The sequence below is a fragment of the Aulostomus chinensis genome, chromosome 17 (assembly GCF_037954235.1).
Source record: "Aulostomus chinensis isolate RoL2024-O1b breed Wild chromosome 17, RoL_Achi_v1.0, whole genome shotgun sequence".
Taxonomy (NCBI): Eukaryota; Metazoa; Chordata; class Actinopteri; order Syngnathiformes; family Aulostomidae; genus Aulostomus; species Aulostomus chinensis.
The window spans coordinates 25006526-25014903 of NC_141336.1; positions in this window are offsets into that span (position 1 = coordinate 25006526).

The window sequence follows — 8378 nt, forward strand, 5'->3', positions numbered from 1 at the left end:
GGCTCTGTCTGCATTTTATATTCACAAAGAAGAAATGCAGGAGGGAAAAAAACTCTTTGGGAACTTAAGGCACCTTTGAGTGAGTACTTGAAGGCCAAAAACACAGTTTGCTTGCGGTACTGCTTCAAGGCAATGCAGCCTGTGCAGCATTGCTACCAGGCGCTTCACCCCAGTGCTCCCAGCAGCCTGCCACTGGCTGTGTGGACACAAGTGGATGCCGAAGATCAGCAGCATTCACACCCATATTTTCTCCTCATATCTGCATCTATCTATATTTACTGACCTGATCAGAAGCACAGAAGAACTTCTCTTTGAAAAGCTTTAAATTACTGAAGGATGAGCGAGTGTTTCTCAGTAAGCGCTGCTGCGGTTAATCCTGAGCTGGAGGGGAAAATCACTTTCTTACATGTTCCAGATGAGATGGAAATTCACAACTGGAGCAGTTACTATTAAAATAATCCCTCAGGTGTGACGAGCAATGCACCAACAATGACCAGGGTGATGAAGAAAGAGTCAAGCAAAGACGGAAGCCACTCAGGATCCAAACGCACGTGAACAGAGTTTAACGTGAGGAAGCAAGGGAGGAAGCAAGTGAGGAAGCAAGGGAGGAAGCAAGGGAGGAAGCAAGGGAGGAAGCAAGGGTCAGGTGTCGACTCGCTGACTCAAGCTCGTCTTCTAGCCAACCAGCAATGTGCTCTCAACACTGACTCGCCTTTGCTTCCTAGCAGCAGCAATAGATTTCTGATCTGCTCCATGAAACACGCGTTAACACCTCGGCTGCTAATGGATATTATATCAGAGCTCCATTTCTTTTGCCCGCAGCAATATGATTCGACTGGTGCTTTGTCGGTTGTAATAGAGTTTTACGTCCTGGTCTGATGGATGATGTGGAAGGTTAGAGGTGAACGGTGAGAAACCAGCAGCCACCAGCTCAAGGTCGTTCAATAATCTTTGCCCCCCGCCCCCCGCCGTCTGACAGCTCGACTGCACAAGCCTGAAATGAATACTAACAGAGTTCCTGTCTGCAACAAGGTTGTAAAAAAAATCTCCACAGACTCTGTTGACTTTGTTAGAGAAATTAACTCACTGTCTTATACCCTCCAATACAGGGAACCAGCAGGACTCCATTTCTATCCCCGGGGTAGAACCGTTGTACTTTAGAAGGTACTGCCCCAGCAACGGGCCAGGGTACCCTTAAAGGTACAAGGAGGTATTTTCCTTTCGCAGAGTGTGTGCTGAATATTAACTGCTGCTGAAGCAAATGTTTAAGGGGCCCAGACCAGAAGTTACGGTGTAATTTAGTCAAGATGACAACATGTTAATTTACTTTCTTAGCTTGGTGATGTAATCAAAGTCCCATCCCTGAAATACACCTGTGAGCTCCCCTTCACCAACAGAGGAAGCTGGCAGCATAATTATCTGCTGCTGTATGAATCCAGAGCTACTGTGCCTGTAAATCCATCCAAGTTCCATTGTCTTATCTATTTTTCTCCGAGGCAGGTGGGGGGATGCCTGTATCATGAGATTCCCCCCAGAGGGAGTTGAGAGACACAGGAAAGCCAGAGATCTCTCAGGAAAAAAACCAACAAGAAACTCTGTATTGGTACCAGTACCAATACCAAAGATTTTGGTACCAATTCTTAAATGTCAAAGGTGAAGGATGAACTTTGAAACATCTTTACAAGAAAAGATTTTTGATAATGAGATAATCTGACTGCTCTTTCTACATTCGGCCTTCATCACTAGACGCAGGAACAATGAACACAGGGCCGCGGTTTACGTCTGGAAATGTGTACTTTGACCTGAAAGCACATTTAAAAGAAGTAAACTGAAGAAGTACACTAGAATAAAGCTTTTCTTTCGGAAGGAAGACAGAGAAATAGTGGTATTTTCTAATCTCTCTGCTCTCCTCTCTTCCTCTCCTCCGCTGTGCATACAGGTTGTCAGAGTTCAGATTCTATTCCTCCTGAATCCTTTTCAACACATTTTCCCTTCACCTCCATATCAAAGCCAACAAAGGCAGTTAATTTGCCTCGGTAGCGGAATAGGTTGTGCTCACCATGGGTTTCTCTGCAGCTATGCTCCCCAACTCTGTGCAGATACGGGGCAGCAAAATGAGAGACTGCATGATGAAATCAGCATAAAAGTGCATCTGACTGTTAAGTTCACTGGCTTATTGTGTTAGAAGAGAGTCGATGAGACAGACGGAGGTGCAGGAAGAAAGAGATGGCGAGAGATAGATGGAGAACATGCGGATCCAGACTGATGGTGATGGGGAGAGCAGCCCAGCTCGGGGACTAATTAAACCACCATTGTTGGCTTTGATACAGGGGAGGAAGAATGATACTGAGAGTGATTCAGCAGGAATGGAGTTTTCAACTTCAGTAGCACTACAGAGCCGGTTCAGACGCCGTTTGAATTCCTCCATCTTCATCCTGCATCATTAGAACCACGGCAGCCATTCAACATTATTAGCCTCACTTTTATTTAAAGAAGCACTGACCATTGCTCCAGCACAAGCCTCTCACAGATAAATGTCCTAGGGATTCCCTCACACTTTTCCTACGATTATTTTTATGTTACAACCCCCAAGTTAGCCATTAGCCTCATATCTTTGTGCCTTTATAAATGAGGCCACATTTCCTCTCCTCTGTGCTATCAGGACACAAAATGGTTTTATTGTCCAATAATCCCTTATCATGAAATTATTTTCTGTTGTAATTCGTGACAGCCTCATTTAGCATGAGGGGGAAGCAGCTAATAATGAGGAAAGTTCGGTGATAATAATATTAGATTCCACTCTATTGATATCAGGAGAAGTTGATTACCTCACAGCTCATAGATCAACTCAATACAAAACCAAAATGTGTATCCTGTTACACAATTTCTGCAATTAAGCATCTGGACAAGTGCGGTTATTCAGCCACAGCAAACTCTCCCACACAAAGCGGTCAATCAAACCAAGTCAAGTTTGATTTCCACTGCTGTGGATAACGGTAACAACACGTTGTCATGCAGTGCAAACGATATCTCAGGGGATTCACCCAATCCCTTAAGAGACCGGATTAATTGAAATACTTGTTTTATGGATTAGAAACCCAAACAATCCCAATATGTGTTATCGTAGTGTCAGACTGTCAAGCCTTATGAGATTTAAATAATGAAGATATAATGGTTTCTCCCATATCTCAGTATTACACACAATCTCACAATTAGAAAGCTGAGACTGGGAAGGCGGGCAAAATTAAAACCAATAATCCCAGAGGAGTAGTGGGATTAGACCTGGGAGCAATTACTATTTCTATTAACAAGACTGTAACAGGGTCACTGACTGGATAACCAAGAGCGATGGATTTTATTGTGTGTGTGTGTGAGAGAGAGAGAGAGAGAGACAGGGAGAGACAGGGGGAAGCGAGACAGATTACCAGTCATATGTAATTCTGAGTCCTTCATCCTTTATGAATGTTATCAGCTGCTATCAGCAAATGCTGGAGCTCAATTGTAATTTTCACTGTAATTAAAATACATTAAAATTGATTGTTGGATTTACAACATCTCCCAAACGAATGTAAACCTCCAAAACAAAAGGAGTCACCGAGGACAACTTCTGTTTTAGCTGTGTGAGTGTGTGTTTCCTTCAGCGTGGCTTAAGAGAAAAAAAGATTTCGCTGTTTGTAAATTCGCCCTGACATTCACCTTATTCTGCCACGTCCAGTTTCAAGGTGAGAATTTGTTTCATCCGCTTTCACGCTCTCCCTGCGGTCTGACAACAAAACAAAGACATTTTTCTCAATATGATGTCTTCATGGAGCTCACCACCACTGAAGGGCTCCTCCAGGGCGGCGTGGCGCTGGAGGAGACGGCGGCGTGGCGCTGGAGGGGACAGCGACGCGCATCCAGGCCAAAGACTCACAGGTATCGAGGTCCATTTGGATTCATGTCTTCTTCTTTTTCCTTTGTGCTCCGTGATTTCACACCCTGATCCTGTAACCTCCTGGAATCGTTTCCTCCTGGTTCGAAGCCTCAGGAACAGCGGCCAACGGCCGAACCAACACGCCGCCTCTGACGATGTCTATGCATTTTCCTCACAGATACAAGACACCGCTACAACATTCACACACACACACACACACACACAGACATGTATTTCAGTAGGAAATGTACAGATAAGTTAATTTTACTCAACATTCCAGTTGTAATGTAGCTGGACTCGTTTATCGGAGGTCGCCACATGGCCCCTGAGTTGGTTGCTCCCCTCCTCTGCTGTCAGACATCGCGTCTCGGTAGATCAGCGGAAAGAACCACCTGCCTACCTTCTAATTCAATTTCCCTTTTTAAAGGTCATTTTTGGTCCTGGCGTCATCCAGTTGTCTAAACTAGACCTGTCAGTCCATTAAAAAAATTAATCCGATGAATCGCATGGTTGTCCATAGTTAACTCATGATTAATCACATATTTTTATCTGCACTAAATCTTCCTTAAACTGATATTTTTCATTTTTTTAATTAACCATATCAACATGGGAGTAGGCAAATAGATGCTTTCTGCAAATGCAGCATGTTTATTAGTGTTGGAGCAATGTACTGTCCAGAAGTACAAACAAAAGAGAAAAAAAATCCATCCATTTTCTACCACTTATCCTGTTAAGGGTCGCGGGGGGTGGAGCCTATCCCAGCAGCTACAGGTGAGAGGTGTGGTTCACCCTGGACAGGTCACCAGTCCATGGCAGGGCCAACACATACAGACAGACAACCATTGGCTCTCCCAGCCACGCCTACGGTCAATTTAGAGTCTGGATTAACCTGGTCCCTCTTGATGTCTTTGGACTGTGGAGGAAGCTGGAGTACCAGAGAGAACCCAGCAGGAACAGGGAGAACATGGAGACTCACACAGAGAGACCCCGTGCTGCAGCCGGGGCTCCACCCACAACCTTCTTGCTGGGGGGCCACAGGGAGGACCACTGCTCCACCCACAACCTTCTTGCTGTGAGGCGACAGTGCTGACCTCTGCACCACCGTGCTGCCCCAACACAAAAGATGCATAGGGTTAAAAAAAAAAAAAAATTATAAACTCAAGCCCAACAAATATACTAGTAATGATTACTAGTACGAACTGAAGTAGTTGAACTATTAAGCCATTAACACAAAAGGATGACCCTTATGCATTGCATCAAACTGTGATGCACAGAATAAATTAAATTAAATAAAAGCAATGAATGAAGTGCTCATTAAACAGGGGGCAGTGCAACACAGGACAGGACTCCAATGATATGGTGGGGATATCGCGGGTGCTGGACGCCTCCAATGGGCTCCGTCGTGCCAAACAATCTAGCGTGGTTTGATTTAGGCCAGAAGGGAGCGGAGGGCTCTCTGCATCAGCTGTGTGCTTCGTGGACAAGTGACACTTAAGACTGCTCGTACTCAAGTGGAAACTAAATTCAGCTTTTCAGTGAAAGCATGTCACATTTTTCCTGTCGAGTCTGCCGTCTAGCAGGACTTTGAAGTTGAACTTTCCGTTTAAAACGGATGTATTCTTTTCCATGTTCGTCCTTCCTTAACGCTCATCTGCTCTCAGTTTTTTGTTTGTTTACAAGCTGCAACCGGCTGCATCTCACGTCTGACGAGTGGTGCGTTCACGTCTGGTTTTCCGCAAACTACGGCATGGTCAAAGGGTCAAAAAGCACCGTGCGCATTAATCACGATAAAAAAAATTATCGGCGATAAAGGGACGTTGTGTTAACGCGTTAATAACGCGTTAACACTGACACCTGTAGTCTAGACATGACACTGGTTACATCATCAGAGGGAAAAGTGGGTGCTGTTGGACAAGTTCATTTAGTCTTCTGCCTCAAAAAGGCACCCAAAGCCCAAGTATTTTATAAAGTAGCTTAGAGTTCAAGTAAGTGAGATGAGAAGAGGCGAGCACCAGGTGTCGTCAGCATGAGCTACCTTTGAATTAACAAAACACTGGAGGTGTATGAACCTTCCTTATGAAGAAAAGAGGAGGTTGCAAACAACAATGGACAGCAAAAGAAATAAACAGCACTTCAAGACTGTGCTGAAAGACGAGATGGCTGGAGAGGTTAAATAACACCTATTTACATTTAGATTATGTCCTCTGTGACGAGGGGAGACGACAAAGACCTCAGCTTTGGGAGGTCAAACTTTGCATCTGGACACCAGTGTTCTTTAAACCTAGCGTGCCGATGTCAACCCAAACCACAATCCTTCACCTAACCCCAGGCGGTCTGTGCCCCTACCTGCTCAAGCACAGTACTGACACACCCTAAAATACAAGGAAGCACGATGGTGAGTCCCGTCCTGAGGCAACAAGGGCGAGCAGATGGCGAGCTGTACAACATCAGGACAACTGAGATGATCCCACCCAACAGACACATTTGTCAGGAGCTGAGGACGGTGTATGTTACACCTCAGCTCCTGACTAATTGCCTGTAGATGGATGTATTTCTCTGTGTGTCTGTGCCTGATTGAGTCGAGAGATTGTTGGAAGTGTTTGACTGAGTGTGAAAATGGGAATATAAAGTTAGTGTAGTGTTGCAACAGATGAGGTATTTGAAGTGTGGTGACAGAAACTGCTGTACTTCGCTCCGCCAGCCATCCTTCCTCCCTTTTAATCATTATTCTGTCTCTCCGTCTTTGCTCCATTTCTCCCACTTAGTCAGATAGAAGGACCACCACTGTCAGCCGGCTAGTTCCGACCGTTGAGAGTGTTCCCTCATTCTGTTGACATGCTGGTTTAATGCTAAAATTACAGTGTAGTGGGACACGGGGCGCATTTAATCCGAATTTAATCAAAAGAGCAACAAATGGCAAACACACGAACACCATACGTAGTTATCTTGTCTCTTTATCTCTGAGTATCGAAGCCATCACACAAACGCCGCTGCTTCCATCGTGTGACAGGCTTTGACGTACGCTGGACTGTGTGTGTGTGTGTGTGTGTGTGTGCGCTAGATATGGTTTCTAATAGAGTTCTGCCCATGAAAACCTGCACCCAAGTGATAAAAGTACAGAGTGACATAGTCCACAAAGAGAGGAAGTAGACGGATGGAAAAATAAAATAAAATAAAATAAAATGAAGCAATAAAACTAAGATGGAGGAAATGGCTTTTCATTTCAACATTGTATCTGGGAACCAAGATGACAAAAAGCCCCCTCGCCTGAACAAAGCTGTTGAGATAAGCTGAGAAGAGCTTCTTAAACCCTTCCTATGGTGGAAACAAATCACATATTGCATCTTGAGTTAACAGGACGTCAACTCTGCTGTTGTAACATTGGGTTATTTGTTATAGGAGGATCCAACACAAGATGCTGTCCTGTCAGTTGAGCTTGTGGATCAATTACTGCTTCTACAGTGCAGGAAAGCAAAGAGCAATGATGTGTTGTTTCCCTCTGCTTGGAGGACTTGAGGTTTTATATTGGCCCAGATGAAGGACGCCTGGGACAGTTCACTTGTCTTGGGCTTCTCATAGACTTGGGGCTCAGGAGTCGTTCAAACCCGCTCAGTAGAATGACAGTTGAACTGTTCTAAACTGATTCCAAATCAGTTTCTCAAAATAAGAGGTAATTTGTTTTGGTCCTGGTGTCATCCGGTGTGTCTAAACATGACACTGGTTACATCATCAGAGGGAAAAGTGGGTGCTGTTGGACCAAGTTCATTTAGTCTTCCCCCTCAAGATGACACCCACAGCTGAAGCATCTCATAAAGTAGCTTAGAGTTCAAGTAAGTGAGATTAGAATATAAAAGCACCGGGATCAACCACCAAGCGCTGGAATATCTCCAGGTCCCTGGTTCAATCCTAGGTTTCGGCAGAGGAACGGCGTGAGCTACCTTTGAATTAACAAAACTTGGCAACATGGTCTTTCTCCAACTCATGTTGGATTTTTCCACAGAAAATCTCAGACAATCAAGTCGACGGTGAGGTAACTATCGCCGCATCAGCAGAAGTGCCTGGGTAGCTCAGAAGGTAGAGCATCAGACTTTTAATCTGAGGGTCCAGGGTTCAAGTCCCTGTGCAGGCGGTGCAAGACTTCCTCATTTGAGAATCTGCATCTCAAAGCAGAGTCTTACAAGCAGGCCACTAGTGATTCCTGTCAAGTCTAAGGAAACAGTATGTCACATGATGATGTTTCTGAAGGCATCGCAACATCGGCAGACTGGAAACCAGTTACTGAAAGATCAGGCACAATTATTCTTTCACCTCTGAAGCTAAAATGCTCTCATAACTTACAGTTCAAGGAAATTAAATCATGTGATGACAGCAACATTTCACGTTGACAGCTCAGTTGGGAGAGCGTTACACTGAAGATTTAAAGGTGATCGGTTCAATCCTGGGTTTAGGCAGAGATGTGACAGTA